The following is an 18,810-nucleotide window of genomic DNA, read 5'->3' as shown; positions in this document are numbered from 1 at the left end:
GCCTGGCAGGAAGCGTGTGGCACTCTCAGAATGGGTAATTTGAGAGTTGAGTAAAGGCACTACTTACAAAGGTGTGGATAGGGTTTAGGAAAAGCAGGAAGGGGTGATGCAGGCGTAACTGCAGGGAGCAACAGCAGCTAGGATGGCCCTCGGCAAGCAGAGGCCTGAAGTGGAGGGAGCAGGTGCTGGAAACCCCCCGGGAGAGCTGGTGGGGAGGCTGCTGACAGGGTGATGCCCTCGGCAGAGGGGTGCAGCCCCCTGGCGCAAAGGGAGCTAGGAGAAGCAGCACCACAACCCTGTGTCCCTCCAGCTGCTGTATTACAAAGACTCGAGATGCACAAATATGCCAGAAAAACTTCTTTCAATAATAACCCTCTTCCCTCCCAAGGCCCCATTGAAAGATCAGAAAATGTATTTTTGAAAGACCGACGACAGTGCTGGAAAAATTTTTTAAAAAGTGAGATTGTGTGATGAGAAAAAGCAAAGCAATGAAGTCACAGACCAAACCACTGGAAACAAAAGCAACCCTCTCCAAGAGAGTCTCGGAGAAGCTGTAGGCTTGGGGCAAATGGAAAGAGAAATGGTGAGCCCCTGGGCAATTATCAGGTTCATGATGAAAGGGAATTAACTCCTTTTGTGACTTCAGCTGACCCAAAAACTTCTCGATTTTGGCTCACAGGTTCCTCATGATATATTCCCAGTATTTCTATCAGTGATGTGTATTCTTCTTCCTAGAGCTCTGCTCCCATTTGATTACCCAGTGTGGCTCTGGAGCTCTTTCTGGAATAATGGGGCCAGTTAGGCTCTTCCCATTCCCACACTCACTTCCTCCTCCTGGTCATCCTTCACGCCCAGGATATAACTGCAGTTGAGCACAGTGAGCTACATACCTGCATCGGGGGCTTCTAAGTAGGGGGAGGGGGTAAGGCAGCAGCAGTTGTTATTTAAAAGGGATCTGGTCTGTACCACCACAGCAGACAGGGAAGGCAAAAGGAAGGAGAGGGATATCCTTCAGAGAGGGAAATGCTCAACATCCGACACACCAGAGCCTTCGATACTGTGAACACAGCCCTCCCCCATTTTGCCCACGTCGCCTCCACACACCCTGAAGACAAGCCTGACATCTGACGCATCCCACCCAGCGAGAAGCCCATAGAGAAAACAGATGTATTGAACGGAAGAAGATTCCATGCCAACTGTTTATACAAACCAAACAATGGTGACGTGCTGCACACACCATTCTGTACCTTGCTTTTTTATCCTATATTTTAACAGTAACATATAGGATATTGGAAAACTTTCCATGTAGTACATAGAGAAGCTTCTTTATTCTTTGTTTTGGTTTGTTTGTTTACAGCTAGATATTATTCATAGTATTGATGAACTGTAACTTATATGAATGGTCCCTTATTGAGGGACCGCTAGATAGTTTAGGTTGTATTATCAAACTTTTTGATCTTTGCTAATCTCACAGGTGATAACTCGGAGTAGTTTTATTTTGCGTTTATCTTATTATGAGTGAAGCTGAACATGTTTTCATGTTTTTAAGAGCTATTCGTATTTTCCTTTCTGTGAGCAATCTGTTCATATCCTTTCCTGTTTTTTTCCATTGGGTTGTCGGTCTTTTATTATTGATAGAAATCCAACATCTGAATTTGGGGGCTAAAAAGCAATGGAATTAAAACTTGCTAAAGCCCACAACTCACTGTTTCTGAACAAAAATACAATGTAATTTTATTTAGATTACAAATTAATTCCACTGTCTTAACACATAGGACTTTTTTTAACTTCATAAATTTAGCTTAACAGAAAAGAAAATACATTGCTAAAGCCACCAAACTTCACAGACTCTTACAATTTGAAAACTAGCAGGAATCTTCCACATTATTTAGTTCTATTGCTTCATTGTATAGCTATAACTGAGAGAAATCAAGGGAAGCAGCCTTGGTTAATAGAACAGAAGCCTCCAGATTGCTAGCCCAGGGATCTTTGTATTCTGCTTTGTTGCTCCTTTTAATCTGCTCCTTAGAGAAACCAGAGTTTTCTGTCCTTGGCCGAAAGTTTCTTTTCAGGAGATATGTGAATAGCCAGCACCGAACCCTTCGAAGAAAGCCCAGGGCAGCTGACCCCAGCTTGGCTTCTCCTACCTGGTTCCATTGCTCTCCCCACCTCGACCTTGGCTCCTATAAAGGAAAGCATTTGGCAGCTCTGGGTAGACAAACAGATATTTTGGATTTCTCCCCAGTGATAGGACAGAACGAGGCAGCTCGGGCAGAGGTGTGGCTAGAAAAACTTGTCCGAGTCCGGCACTGCGCCGAATCCCGCCATCCAAGGTAAACACACAGCTTAGTGCAACTTCAGGCCCTTGGCTCTTTGCCTTTATGTCTGATCCCACAAAGGAGGAGAAATATTTGACGAGAAACAAAAGACTTGAGTAAACCAGATAATAATCACGTACGTAGAATAGCTACAGGAGCTTAATTGTTTAGATCCTGGATTAATAAACAGTGTGAATATAAAACTCCAAATGCAAGGGCTCCAGCAGAAGCAGTGGATGGGGAACAATGACAGAGCCCCTACTTACAGGTCTGGGCTGAGTAAGGGTATGTTGGAGGGTGAGGAACCAGAGGCCCAGCTCTCTTCCTTAGGTAGAGAGGGAATCAGCTCATTCTCATGTGTCGTTTTGGCAGTCTCCAAAGAAAAACAGATATTCCTATGCACAAGTGAGAGTTGGAAAGCCTAACTTGATGGGCTTGGCTGGGTTGTGCTAGGAAGGAGAGAGAGTAGCAGACCATCTCTGATGGATAAGCAGGGCTGTCTTAGCAGCAGTCCAGGAGACAGCTGCCTATCTGGTCACGATTGCCCTGTACAGTTGGGCAGTTTGTGCACTGTTCGAAGGAGCGCAGGATCTGAAATCCAGCTTGCCTATCATTAGGCAAATCACATGGGAAAAGGATTCTTTTTGTAAAGGCATCTGCAGGCCTGCCTAGAGGGGAGTACCTTTTTCTAACTCAGGTGAAGGTGTCCTGTAGACTACTGGCAGCCTGGGATCTTATTATAAACGCGGAATCTCAAGGCCCACCCTAGAACTGTTCAATCAGAATCTTCCCATTAACAATATCCCAGGTGACTTGTATGCTCATTAGAGTCTGAGAAGCCCTGACCTACAGCACAGGTGAACACATTTCCCTGTGCAGAAGGGGAACCGGCTGCACAGGGAAGAGCTCTGCTTGGAGAAGAGGTGGGGGAGCACTCAGGCCTCCTGGGCTTCAGCCCTTTGCTGGCTTTTCTTTGATTATCTCTGATCTATTTCATCACAGTAGACAGCACAAAGACACGCGCCTGAATCACTCAGTACTTTTGGAGTTCTAAGGCTCCTGGACTCCTCAAGACTCATGATGTATTTTTTCGAGATTCCTTGTTCACTTCTGCATGGTGATCCTCGGACTATATCTGACCCTGAGCAGCGGGGTTGCCCCTGCCCTGAGCCGGTGCAGAGCTCGGGTCCTCAGATTCCAGGCAGACCCCGGGTCTGGGAGTACTGGAGGAGACTGGCGTACACACGTGTGTGCTTATGTGTGTGTCACAGAGCACGCACACTTGAGGAGAGAGTGGGTGTGTAAGGCAGACAGAATCACATCGCGTGCACATCCTCTTTGTCTTTTTATTTAGGGTTATCACTCCTCTGAGGGCCTCAGCCCCCCACTTAGCCAGTCATCCCATCCCAAAGAACCTGCCCCAGACTTCCTTTGCACTCCTCATTTGTGCGAACAGATTGTACTTCTAACCTTGGAGTGCCTTTCAGCTTAAGTTGTCCCATTATTATTGATAGTTTCTCTCTCCATCAATTTTTCTCTCTCTCTCTTTTAAATTGAATCACCTTACTAGTACTGCAAGATGATGCCCAGCCTATAGGAACAGAAAGTCTTGAGGCAAAAGCATCAAGGAGAGAATTCAGGAGGCAAAAAGCCTGGTTACTATGCATCCATTTGGAGTAAAGCACCATCTCACAGTGAGGCTACCAGCTTACACTTTGCAGAGAAAGGCTTAAGTTTTTCTCCCTAGCATTTTCTCATTATCTCCTCCTTTCCGTCCTCTGTCTCTCTCTCCTCTCTCCTCTCGCCTCTTTCATTTCTCCTTTCCCTCTCCCCCTCCCCTCTCTCTCCCGTCTCATCTCTCCCCTCCCTCTCCCATCAGGGAGGACCTCTTTTGTCTTCTCTAAGCTGATTATGATTTTCCAAGCTCTCCTTTGTAAGTCCCAGGAAAGAGAGCAAGACAGTGGAAACAGGTGTCCACAGCAGGCTTTCACAGTGTGAAAGCCTCTTCCCAAACAGGGGCTCCTCCATCTGCCCTCGTCCTGCTCAAAGGGGGCTGCCTCTGGGCCCTGTGGCTCCCTGGGGATGGAGACTGGGCCCGCGGCACTTGTGCACACAGAGGCTGCACAGTCTTGCCAGCTGATGCAACTGACGCACCCCTGGCCAGCTGGCCCTTGGTCAGGAGGCCACTGATTTCTGCCGCTGCTCACACCCACCGCCTTTCTTCTCTGTTCCCCACTTCTAGCCATTTGTAAGGTAGGTGGAAAGATGCTGAAGGAGTTTCCAGCAGATACTTTTTATTAAAACAAAAAACAGAGAAAGAGCAGCTATCTTAGACTGAGAGTAGAGGGTGAGGTCAGAAGTTTAAGAAAAATTGAGATTTTACATTGTTATGCTGGAGAAAAAGAGCCAGAACCGATCAAGGAAACAGGAGCGCTTGGTGGCTTGATGCCTTCCTCCCGGCCTGCTGGTGCTGAGTCACACACATTCTCCTCTCTCCTCTCGCTCACTTTGCCTTCAGAGTAAGGAGGGGGTTTTTCTTTCCAGACGACTCTTGGCCCATTAATAATCCAGCTCTAGCGAGTGAGGGGAGGAAGGAGAAATTTTTCAGTGAAAGGCGGCTGGGACTAGCCCAAGCTCCACGTCTCGTTATTTTGGTCTGTCACTTCACCTCTCTGACTCTTAATTCCCTTGGACGTAAAATCAGGATAATGCCAGCGATCCAATCCACTGCACAGGGATATTGGGAGAACCATGTTAGACAATGTATGTGAAAGAATTTTGAGAGGTATAAAGTTGCTCTAAAAGTAGAAGGTGCTGATATCAAATCGCTGTTTGAAGTGCTCTGTGGATATAAGTTTGAGTAAGAATTCTTTACCAGTCGAAGAGTTTACAGTAAAATTAGGGAGACAAGACACACAGCATATGATAACAGCTAACGATACGAGGTGCCATATGGTAAGGAACAGATGAGTGGTACAGGTGCAAATGAGGAGCATAGACCTACAAGCTAAACAAACGTAGAGCAAAGAGGGATGTGGGAAGGTCTCATGGAAGAGAAGGAGCTGTTATGGGTTGAATTGTGTCCCCCTAAAAGATATATCGAAGTCCTAACCCCCACTACCTCACATATGACCTTATTTGGAAATAGGGTCCTTGCAAGTGTAATTAGTTAAGATGAGGTCATATTGGATTACGGTGGGCCCTTAATCCAACATGACTGGTGTCCTTGTAAGAAGGGCAGAGAGAGACACAAGGAGGAGAACGCCATGTGAAGACACACAGACACACACACACACGCACACACGAGGAGAGAAGGCCATGTGACGACAGAGGCAGAGATTGGAGTGATGCGGGTGCAAGCCGGGGAGTGCCAAGGATTGCTGGCCACCACCAGAAGCTGTGAGAGGCGAGGAAGGATTCCCCTACAGATCTCAGAGGGAGCGGGGCCCAGCTGACACCATGATTTCACACTTCTTGCCTCCAGAATGGTGAGAGGATAACGTTCTGTTGTTTTAAGCCACCCACTTTGGGCTCTTGGTTAAAGCAGGCCTAGCAAATTAATACAGGGCCTTGTAGGCTGTGCTGTATTCCCCCTCGCACAGTCGAGAGGAGCGGAGATTCTTGGTGTGATGTCAGATCACAGAAGAGCGTGTAAGAAGTGAGCTTCACTAGTCAGGTTAATCGTTTCTCAATATGCTATAATTTACTAGAATAACGTCTGTGTTCCCTCGGGATAGGATCAGCAATTTCTATTTTACTATCTAGTAATCAGTATTATCATAACTTTGCTACCTAATATATTTGGTTTGGCTGCACAAACTCTTTTTAAATTACTTCTCCTTGCCTATTATCTATTTATTGCCCATGAAGAATCATGCTGACCTGGTTCTCATTTTTAAAAAATCAATGTTTAGCTTTAACATTTATTTATACTCAGATTTCGGTGGTACCCAAATTTCCTTCCTGAGGAGAGCAGTCTGAAATGACCTAATAAGAAACTCCTAAAGCACTGTGAGCCCTGTTTGATACACAACAGATTTTGCTTCCAGGAAATCCTGTTCTCTGAAGAAGCTTTTCTGGTCTATTGAAACAGCGTCAGGCCTTGAGAAAGATCTAGGAGCCATATTTACACGTTCAGCTGTCGTCGATCCAAAGTAGCCATTAGTGATGACTAGGTAAATAGAACTACTTCAAATGTCCCTAAATACATATTTGCAGGATAACAGACTATTGGGTGAGGTGTTTCTCTTTTAAATAAGCCCACCTTTTAAAAATGAAACTCTGGTCAGGTTACAAGCACCCTGGGTAAGGCTGCCCCCAGCTCTGCGTATTACCAGTAAACACGTCGTGGTTGTATCTGGTCATGGCTTAGCATTCTCTGGGTTCCCTAAGGATGGTGTGGAGTCTGCCACATTTATTCAATGCAAGCCTCAGGATACTAGAGGCTTCTACTTAGGTCTCCCCAAAGGTAGCAATGGACGTCTATGGGCTATTTTCATTGTTTCAGAAAGTCTAACAGAAATCATTCATTTACACTCAAGTAACCACTTGATCTAATTCCAGCATCAACTATGCATTATAAAGTTAAGAATTTAGAGTCTGGAGCCAGACTATCTGAAATTCAATTCACTAGCTGTGAAACCTTGTCCAATTTACTCAACCTCTCTGAACCTCAGTTTCCTCATCAGTAAAATGGGTATGACAGCAGTGTCTACCTCATACCTAGTATAATGGCTGTGAGGCTCACCTGATTTGGGGTGAGGAAGGTATTTAAGGGCAAAGTCTGGCATACAGTAACTTCTCACTAAGTGCTCATTATAAATTATTGCTTTTAGCTAAATGATATGAATTCCAACCAGATATTTTATGCTAATCAGAACCTCTACTTGGCAAGGACATGTGTCTCAAATTAATTTTTATTAATTATTAAAAATAATTTATTTATAAGATATCTCTTAAAACCCAGTTTATACAAGGGACAAAAAAATATAAAAGGTCATTGGTGGTGAAAATATTGGAGATCACTGTGTTTTGGGTTTGATTTTTTTAAGATTCTCTTGTTTACACTGTGTTGACACAGCATCCAAAACCATAAAGGGACACTCACTCAGAGAACCCAGTCCTTGGAAGCACTGTAATCCTGATATAATAATAATAGTCACTTAGCAATTGGACACAGTCTCTAATTCTGGCTCTCAATTTCCCATTAAAACATCCAAGGAGATTCAGGAGAATACAAAAATGAAAATGAACACTGATTGACACTCTAATACCAAAATCTGGGAGGAATCTCCACTAGAGAAGGCAGATAGAGCTGAAGAGAAGGAAAAAACCTACCCAGGATGACAAGGAAATTAAAATGCAAAGCACCAAGATTAAAACCCACATTGGAAGGAGTATTCGCAGCACTGATACTGCAGACAGAGCCACCGTCATTCGGGACTAGAAAGCTTCCCTGCACACCCCCCACGCTGAGCCGGGCGCCCTTCGTCCGTTGTCTGAGTTCCCAGAGCAGCTACTGCATTCCTCTGTCGTGTCACTTGCCACAGCACATTGGTACCATCTGTTTATAGGTATAAGTCTAAATCTAAATTATAGGAGCCTTGTACTAGTCATGTTTGCATCTGCAATAACTGGCAGAATGTCTGGCCCACAGTAGACACTCAATAAACACACACTGAACTGAGCCGTGCAGGCTTTATCCAATGTTCGGTGAAAGCCAGCTGCACTCTCCACTGTACTTTCCTGTACTGGCTTTGTGGTCTGCCACAGAAAAGCATTTATTTACTCATTGAGTCAGTCAGAAATCTATTCACTCATTTAATTAGTATCTTCTGAGTTTCTACCAGGTGCCAGATATTGTACATGAGTCCAGCCTGATATGACTTGTTTCTTTGGAACTCAAGCTGCGGCCTAGTATGACTAACTCCTTTTCTAGGTTCTCAGAAATGCTTCCTCTCATAATTCATTCAAGAACTTGTCCTAAGATCAATGTCAAGCTCATTGGTCTACAATTTGATTAACATTCCTTGCTCACCATTTCAAAATTTAGAACCACAGTTGTTCATCTCCAAACTTCTGATACTACTCTCGCTGACTGTGATCCTTCAAACATCGCTAGCAACAACAGCTGGGCAATCTCAGCCGTGAGTTCTCCACGTGGCATACAACGTAATTGTTGTAGGGCCAAAAGATTTGCAATCATTGAGCAGGTAACATATTTCCTCACCTAATTCAACTTTAATTCCTCTGACAAAGACAGAAAGAAAGAAGGAAAGAAGATGGATGGAAAATAGAAACTGGATAGCAATGCTTCCTTGCTAACCTGTAATCAATTCACTACTTACCTAAGTGAGGCCGTCAGTACCAAAGTTTAAATTTGCCCAAGTTGAGGATTAACTGCTATCGGAATTGCCCTCCCACCAAAAATAATTAGAAAACTGGACAAAATGTAAGAAACAATCATTTTCAGATATTGGACAACAGTCAGCTTAGGACTCTGATTCCCTGAGAGGAGTGAAACAGACTAGGGGAGCCCTACCACTGCCCGAGCCTACTGCCTGTAGACAGTTTCCAAGGTGCAGCACAAGGAGAGGGAAGCCAAACAGAGCCTGATGCTCTCACTAAATTTAGGAGTTTGGGGACCGTGAGTTGACCAGCGTTTGCGAGGCAGAGTGTGGGAGAGTGGTACAAAGAGAGACAGAGCAAAGGAGCTCTGGGGTTATGCAGAAGTGTCCACTTGAGTCTGTGGCTGAATACATAGCTGCACATGGATGGAGTGAAATTCCACGAGGCTGGGGAAAGAACCACCAGACAGCAGTAAATGAAACAATTTCTGGAGCTTACAAAAGCTATGAAAAGTTCCTGTTTTGACCAGTCGGGTTGGAGAGACCTCCTAATACATGGGACATTAGCAGTGGTGTGCTGCAGCCAGCTTGTATGAGCTTGAGATAGCTGATTGTTAAATTTGCAGGGATTTTGAGAGCTGTTTGATGTCACATTGGTAGATTGAAACTAGTCGTAATAGAAAGTAAGCAAACGCTACAAATCAGGTTTTTATTTTTTCCTGGAGAACCAGTTGTTAGACCAGCATACCACTGGGCATTGGGTAGAGTCAGTTTTTTTTTTTCTTTTGTGAGGAAGATCAGCCCTGAGCTAACATCCATGCCAATCCTCCTCTTTTTGCTGAGGAAGACCGGCCCTGTGCTAACATCTGTTGCCAATCTTCCTTCTTTATTTTTTTCCCTTTTTCTCCCCAAAGCCCCAGTAGACAGTTGTATGTCATAGTTGCACATCCTGCTAGTTGCTGTATGTGGGATGCCACCTCAGCATGGCCCGACAAGCCATGCGTCAGTGCGCGCCCAGGATCTGAACCCAGGCCTCCAGTAGCAGAGCACGTGCACCTAACCACTAAGCCACGGGGCCGGCCCCCTGGGTAGAGTCGTTAGAAGAATCATGCTTTAGTAGTTTAGCAGTTTTGTCCTAGAACAAAATCTATACTAAAACAAAAAAAAACAGAAAAAAGGCAAGCCTCAAAATGATCAAGCTAATCTACGAGTACCTTAACCTTAACCTTAGTTAAGGTCCAACACTCTACAGAATAATACAACAAAACCCAGTTCCTAACACAATAACACTCACAATAATATGAATAGCCTTAAATCTATTAAATAAATTTAATTCATTATCAAAAACCCTTCCACAAAGGAAACTCCAGGCCCAGAGGATTTCTCTGAATGCTACAAAGTATTTAAGGAAGAAATAAAACCATCCATTTAATTCACCATATTAACACATTAATGAAAGAAATCAGACATAAGACCCTGTACATATGATTCCATTTATATGAAATTCTAGAAAAGGTGAAAGTATAGTGGTAAGAATCAGATCAGTGATTGTCTGAGCCAGGAGTGGAGGGAAGGGATGGACTGCAAAGGGGCATGATGAAACTTAGGGGTGTGATAGAAATGTTACATTTCTTGAGAGTGGAAGCAGTTATGTGACATTTGTCAAAATTTATCAAACTGTACACTTAAAATGGGAGAATTTCATTTAATATAAATTATACCTCAATAAAGCTAGTTTAAAAAATTTTTTGGCCCAAATCAGCAAATGCTCTCATGGCAAAAGCAGCATCCATAATCCTCTTGTTTCTTTAGGATGCCTCTTTCCCCTCCTTTTTAGCCTAGTGATACTTTAGTACAATGTCAGCTCCAGATGGTTGGTCCAAACGCCCGGGCCTGCCCCCACCAGAAATGAGAGTCAGTCATTGATTTTGTTAGTGGAGCGTCTCTAAGAGACAGTGAAGCATGGACTGCCAGGTCCTCAGTAGAGTGGGGGGAAGGGGGGGTTTGGGCTGGCATGATGGGGGTTCTCTGCTTCCTTTCCTTCTTTTGTCATGTAAGTAAATGTTTAAGGCTGGGCCTCCTGATATACTCTCTTTGGTTCAATTCAGAAACATTTATTCATTTATCAGTGACAATAAATATGTCAAGAACTGGATTTAGGAGTCAAATGACCAGATTTTAGAACTGGTTCTGTGTGAGCTTGAAGTAGTGAACAAGTTGCTTAATTTCTCTTGGCTTCAATATCATGCTATCATCCTTCCAAAGGTCAGGACAAGTAATTCCTAAAGTGCTTCCATTAAAATCTGATTCCTTACTTTCCAGAGGAAAGACTTCTACACAATTACTACTCTCTTCTCACACCATTGCTTAAAATTGTTCATCTGCTTTCTATTCATAACTTCAAAAATCATGTTTGTAATATTTTAATGATCAATTATATTCAGTTTAGTAGATTTAATATACAATAATACCTCATCCATCTAGCACTCAGTTCTCTTGATTTCTCAGTTCTCCAGAATAAAATCAAGGATCGGATAAGAAGCTTTGAAACAAGGAGGAGAGGGGCTCTGAGCAGTCTATCCAAAGGCTGGGGAATTTTCCTAAAAGAAGAAACCCATGGGCTTACTTAGGGTTAATTTGTTGGGTATTTTACATCCAAACCTAATAAGATTAATTAGTTTGTTCTCAAACCCATGCTAGATAATCATCAGCAAATTAAAAGGTACATTGACAAACCAAGTACAAGGGAAAAGACAGAAGAACCATAAAATACAAGTCCAATAAAATCCAAACGATTCTAGCATAGAAAACAAACTGTGCTATACATATACTTAAATAGGTCCTGCGGAAACTGCTATATTGCAGCTAAGTACAATTACTAATTTTCATTAATGCTGCTCTCTTATGTTTTTAGGGACAACCATTCAGATGTCGAGAAAACTGGACAAACTCTCCAGAATGACTCAATCTTTAACATTTCTGGAAAGCTGATGTTTACTATAGTATATTTTATTTAGCAGATGCTTCATATGTATAAATGTTATGTTCTTAACTATACTGAAGCTCCTTGAGGGGAAGGCCGGATCGTGCACTTCTCTGTACGTCCCACACAACCATCTTCCTCTGTGTCATGAGACTAATGACACCACCTTCACATGAGTGTAGTTTAGGTAAAGGACCCAAGTGCCAAGACAGAACCTGGCAGATGGCTGGTGCTCAATTAATGTCGGTCAAATGAATGATGTTAGTGTGTTGTGCAGTTTAAGAAGTGCCTGAATTATTATTGATTTAAGGTCCCTGTGTCTTCAAAACTTCATTATATGCTTGGACTGCCATCCTTTTCCTCCAAAAAATTTACTAATCCTCCGCCCTACACAATTAAAATAATCTCTGAAATCTCACAATTCCCAAAGATTTTCCTGAAAAGATCTGATGGCTTCTCTTCAATCCCACGAAGAGTGAACTACAAACTCCCATGGTCTTTGTCACTATACTCTTCTCAAAATGCTCTTGGTCCCCATATTCAAAATTTCTTTGATCTCTGACTCATATTTGACATCAATAGTTTATAGATTGGGATTAATATTTATATTTTATTTTCTCTTTGTTCCTGCTATGTTCATATGATAGGCTGCCTTAGATTACATGTTTTTGGTGTCTTGGTGGAACATATCTATGTAATGATTTTTTACTGTTTCTTGTAGGCAATTAGGTGCTTAAAAATACTAAGTAATACAAATTAGGGAGTCAAAGATTCAAGCACTTCCAAAGCAATATTTTCATTGGATGCTTTCTGACAACGAAACATTTTAGAATGGAAACAGGTGATTGACTCTTCTGTAAAATTCTGGGACAGGTCAACAAGTCCGTTGTGTACCTCACATATAGCTAATGTGGACCTGTATGATGTAGAGGGTGTCAAAGTGATAGAACTCAACAGGACAATTCAACAAGAGTATTCGATATATTTAATTTATCTTTGTACAAATACCATAATAAAACACATTTTTAATCTTGGAAAAGAAAAAAAAATGACCCATGTTCTCACAACCCTGACAAGACTATTTGTATATACTTTAGAAGTCCTGTTTGGGAACAGTTGTTCTTAGTGACATTGACTAGATTCTGACTCCTAGTGACTCTGTGTACAGCATGCCCAGTCCTTGTGTGCCATCCTCTCACCTTCCAGCGCTGTATCAGACAATGTTCTGCTTCTATTCATAGGGTTTTTGTGACCAATTTTTGGGAAGTGGGTGACCAGGTCTTTCTTCCTAGTCTGTCTAGTCTGGAAGCTCTGCTGAAACCTGTCCATCATGGGTGACCCTGCTGGTGTTTGAAATACTGGTGGCATAGCTTTCAGCATCACAGCCACATGCAGCCGCCACAGTATGACAACTGACAAATGGGTGATGTGGCTCCCTGACTGGGAAATAAACCCAGGCCATGGCCGTGAGGGCACCGAATCTTAACTGCTAGACCAGGGCTGGCCCAGTACTTGTGTAGAAAACCCAGTTCCTGCCCTGGAGGAGTTGTAAATCTTGGTGGGAGGAGACAAGAGCTACACACTTGAAGTGCTTACAAAACTAGGTGAAACCACGTGTAACCAAGTGCTAAATGGAGCATTTACGAAGGAGACAAAACAGAGCCTATAGAATCCTTGCCTCAAAAAGTACTTCAAGATACTATACCCAAAGTATGAGAAAATGTCCGAAAAACAAAACCCTCTATTCCAGGGACCCACTGGTTGAATAACAAGCACTGAGGAAATGTTCCTGGTTACCAGTGACACCCGCTGCCCAGGTGGGAGACAAGGATTCTTAGCCCATCAACTGTGATGCAACCAAACCTTCAAACCAGTTGGGTTGTGAGAGGTTTTGCAAAGCTTTATTCCTCTCACACCCTGCTTAGTTATAGCTTGACACCTCTGTAGAGTCATGGCCAAAACAAACTCTAAGTTAGGCATGAACATTTGGGCAGATATTAAAACACACCCCAGCCTTGAGGATGTTAAGTCCTCCCCGTTCTCCTAGAACAAACGACAGCCTGAGAAAAGCAAGCAGTCATGCATATTTGTGCTGGGAAATTCTTAAAATGTGCACTTTGTGCAGAACATGTACCAAATCTCCCCACTCAATGAAAAGCACCGCCACCTCGATGCTGGGTGGCGTTCTCTTTGTGTGAAGTAGTGTGGGGGCTGCTTCTAGTTTTGAAAATCAAATTCCAAGCAGTTTAAATATTATTTTGTTCACTGAAGTCAAGTTTAAACACTTAATACACAAGTTAATAAGTTTCCACTCTAATGTTGCTACTTCACTGGCCTACTAATATCACTAACATTCTTTCCAAGTCACAAATATTATGACTTACCTTGGGATTCTAGAAAATTCAGTAAAAAGTGATTCTCTCTAAATACCTAGGATAGAATAGGATCATAGAATTTTAGAGCTGCACATGAGCCTTGAAGATTATTCAGTCCCATTTCTTCATTTTACAGTTGAGATTTTGAGAGATTATCCAGATTACATAGCTAATTGGTGGAAGAATCCCTACGCACGCTTCCACCTTAGTGAGCATTCAAATAACATTTGTTGAATGTCTTGCCTATGTCAAGAACTTGCATGTCCTTGCCTCTGGATTTACCAAGATGGAAAAACTTCTCAAGGAGTTTACACTCAAGTAGGTGCAGATTACTCATAGTTAGATCTTAGAAAAATGTTTTTATTTATTTATTTATTTATTTTATTTTTTATTTTTTTCCCCCAGAGCCCCAGTAGATAGTTGTAGGTCATAGCTGCACATCCTTCTAGTTGCTGTATGTGGGACGCGGCCTCAGCATGGCCGGAGAAGCGGTGCGTCAGTGCGCGCCCAGGATCGAACCCGGGCCGCCAGCAGCAGAGTGCACGCACTTAACCACTAAGCCACGGGGCCGGCCCCTTAGAAAAATGTTAAACATTTAATAATTTTTTTGGTTAAAAAAAAAACCCACAAGATCTGCTATCCATACAACTCCCACTTTGTCTTAACATGCCAACTTAAGGAGGATGGCTGTAATGTGTTTCAGATCCTAGCATTTAAAGGGGATGCTCATTATCCCGAGATGGATTAACCAGGCCTCTAAGCTATGAGGCTATGTAAGGAAGAGAAAGTGGTTTTAATTAGAAAATGTTCAAAAAATGAATTTCCACTTAAAAATTAGTGCCCTCTCAAACATCCCTCCTCACGCAGTGCTGTTGTTTAGTTTCACTCTTTGGGTCAATATCTTTGTGGGGCAGTCTTTCCCTGATCATTATAAACATCAACACAATGCCAACTTGTTGCAAAAGAAAATTGAAAATCTTACTGAAAGAACTGATACAGTCAATCAAATTGATATTGAAGAACTGCTCAATCACATGCAAAACTGTTGCTAAATGAAGAGTTGCTAGAAATAAAATGGTTAATGGAAGAAGAGAAAATTGTGAAGATGGTGACATAAAAGTTACTTCCAAAAATAATGGTCTGAGTATCCCTGAATTAAGAGAAGCCTTTGAAAAAATTAATGAAGTTCTTAAATATTTTTGCAAAAATGATCCTCTTTATAATTGTGGGATGAAACTCAAACAAGAAGTGGAAGCCATTGTATTATACGAGCAAATACTCTTGCCAGAAAAATCACACACTCCAAAAGAGAATGAGTATCTATGTCAGTCTTTGTTCATTCTAAGACTAAAACACAGTTTTAATTTAAATATACATTTTATATACAAAATATTATAAACTTATTTTTTAAATTTTTAGTTTGATTTTTCAAGATATAATAGTCCCCATCACTTTTTAACTTGGACATTTGCCCCTGATTTGAAGTAGATTTTGTACCCATGATTTTCAAGAATGAAGATGACCTGTAATTGTAGAGATGCAGGACCAGAAAGTGTAGCAACTTTTCTGAAGTCACACCGTCTGGTACTGGCAGCGCTAAGTCTCTTAACGCTCCCATCACCCAGAGATTGCTAATCTCTATACAAAGAGCTAAGGGATTTGCCTTGCACTTAACATGGCTTTTCAGTCAAGGTAAGAAGTTGATGGCAGGAGAAGAAGTAAAAGACACTGGGGAAAGCTCTTATGGAAGATCAAATAAAATTTGTTTTCCCTTCACTTCAGCTAAAGAAGTGACATGTCTAAAATTGATCCTAATCCGAAACGTACATTCCAGGGATAAGACTTGCCCTTTTTAAAGTGTGTTCTGGTGCAATTAAGAGACACACTTAAGATAGGGATTAGTCTTGATGATTCTGCTGTGGATTCTTTTTTAAAGCGAGAGTACACAGAGGAAACCATAAGGTCCCAACACCATCACCCCTGCCGCTGCACTCCTTCCAGCAAGAGACAATATAAGGCTGAAAGGAGTTCCAGGGTGCTATGGACTGAATACGTCCCCCCAAATTCATATGTTGAAGCCCTAGCCCTCAATGTGATGGTATTTGGACGTGGGGCCTTTGGGAGATAATTAGGGTTAGATGAGGTTATGAGGGCGGGGTTCCCAGGATGGGATTAGGGCTCTTTTAAAAAGAGGAAGAGAGACTGGTGCTCTCTTTCTCTGCTATGTGAGGACACAGTGCGAAGGTGGCTGTCTGCAAGCCAGGAAGTGGGCCTCTCCAGGAACCGAATCTGCCAGCACCTTGATCTTGGACTTCCCAGCTGCCAGAACTGTGAGAAAATAAACGTTTGCTGTTTAAACCATCCAGTCTATGATATTTTGTTATGGCAGCCTGAGCTGACTAAGACACAAGGTCTCCAGACCAGGTTTTGGTTCTTAACTGGTGGTTTTCTGGTAGGCCACAGTTTCCTCTATGTAGACATGAAGGAGACTTCAGCATCTGGAACCAAGGGGCTAAAGACGTCCTGTCTCACTCAGAAGGACAGGGATTGGACTACCTCTGCATCTCAGAGGACAAAGCATCCATTGTATCACCTCTGGGCTGTGCCCTTGGCTCTAGAGACCACTAGTCATATTACTTTGGCCTGGCCAGTAGCCCTTGGACTAACTCAGTGGCAGTCAGTCTAAACAGTAAATATGGAGGCCTCTTTTCTGCCCTGGGCACACAGAGATACAATAGCCATGGTCTTACCTTCAATCATTGTAGGGACTAGTTGGGGAGAGAGGAGGACATCCCAAGGCTATCAGGCCTAGCTCAGGCCTCCACAGTACCTAGGCCTCCAATCCACCAAATTTATTAGCTCCTCAGCATGGAGCATGAGGAAAATCCAACAGTTTCTACCCTTGATGAGGATGTCCTTGATGACTCTGCTGTGGTGACAGAGGGAGCCCAGATAGGGTGGATGGAGAGAGAGTTTCCTCAGCAGTCCTATTGGCTGCTCTGCATGGAGCCCTGTCAGTTGTACCCCCATCACAGTGGTTCTTCCATTCTCCTAGGTGTAACTGTCCTCAGCTCCAGTGCCCAAGGGCTGACAGCAACTCCCAGCAATGAGTCCTGTTCTCCTGATGGTTCTGTCCTACTCATCCTCATGCCTCTGGTCTCTGGAACCATTTGAAGATCCTGGGACTGGGCTGCACTGTGTTATCTTTGCATGCCACCAGAGAGTAGCTCCCAACATGGCCCCGATGCAAACCATGGTGGCCGCTGGGTTCTTAGTCACCTTCTGTCTCTGTACAGAAGATCCTACCAGCACCACAAGTTCAGCTTCTCTAACACAATTCACTAGCTCACTCCCCCATCAGCCGCAATGACTTTCTCCTCCAATGCTCACTGCTATAAGCTAATCAGCAAGTCCAGAGACCTCTCCCCTCTTCCCTCACGTTCAACTGAGCCAAGACTTCTAGTCTAGGTGGAAAATCCATGCTCTCTCATTCTCAACGGTTTTACACTAATTAGACTAATGAACTATATTCTAACTGGCTTCTCTGACTCCAGCCTTTAACTTCTCTCATCTATTTTCTACCCAACTTTATTTATCCATTCTTCCCCATGCTCAATAATCTTTGGTGATTCCCTGTTATTAATAGTTTTAAATCCAAACACCTTGGCAAGACATTTAAGACACTACACCATCAGGACCAAACCCAACACTCGTGACTCGCCTGTCACTGTACTCTACCTGACACCTCCGATTCAAGGCTCATTGGAATGTTCATTATATGTATTCCGGGAATTCACCACATATGTCTGTGCATCATTCCATCTCCAGGGAAGGCCCAATCTTACTACCATGAGCATATTTATTCAAATTCCACTTCAAAAGTTACATTTCTCTACTTAGCCATTTTACTATCTTCTCAATCTGAACTCATACTCTGTTTCCCAAGTTCATGTAGCACTTTGTTAGTTAATAGGATGACCCTACATTCCAGTTTGCTTGCAACAGTCCCAGTTTATGCCTGACATTCATGCATATTTATCAATGATTCCCTCCTTTTGCTCTCAAAAATGTCGAAATTAGGACAATAAATTATGTGGTCACTCCATGTATATAATTCCTGTATGCTAAACCTTGTAGTCTAATTATTTATGCACTCATTTAGGTCCCTCCCTCCCTGTCTCTAGGTTTGAGATCAGGGATGGCACCTGTCTCAAAGATGCCTTTTTCCAGGGCCCAGACAGTGCTTAACACGTAGAAGATGCTCAGTACTAATTACTTAAAGTGCACTTTAGTTGGACTTCAAAGGATAAATATGATTTGAAAAGGCAGAGAGTAGAGACATTTTTAAGATTATTAAGGGGGGAAGGCAAAAGAGGTAAAGGGGCACATATGCATGGTGACGGATGAAAACTAGACTATTGGTGGTGAACAGGATGCAGTCTATATGGAAACTGATATATAATAATGTACAACTGAAATTACACAATGTCATGAGCCAGTATGATCTCAATAAAATAATTAAATTTAAAAAAGATTACCATAATGATTTTAGGGATAATACCAAGAGATTCCATACAGAAAATATGAGTTAACTCCAAGTCCATCCCAGACTTGACAAGTGGGTTTCCTCCTCCGCTCAGCACAGAGCACGCGGCGGGTTTGTGAATTCAGGGCTGTGGCTGCAGTTGCTCCTCAACAGCTGCGTGGCCCCTGAGAGAAGGCTGAGTAGTATGCACACGGATTTACCTAAGGGTGTGCCTGTGAAAGCTAAGTAGACTCCGCGTGAA

Source organism: Ceratotherium simum, chromosome 12, assembly GCF_057802395.1.
Source record: "Ceratotherium simum simum isolate JZ-2026a chromosome 12, ASM5780239v1, whole genome shotgun sequence".
Classification (NCBI taxonomy): Eukaryota; Metazoa; Chordata; class Mammalia; order Perissodactyla; family Rhinocerotidae; genus Ceratotherium; species Ceratotherium simum.
The sequence above is the reverse complement of the archived record's forward strand: the minus strand, read 5'-3'. Positions refer to the sequence as shown.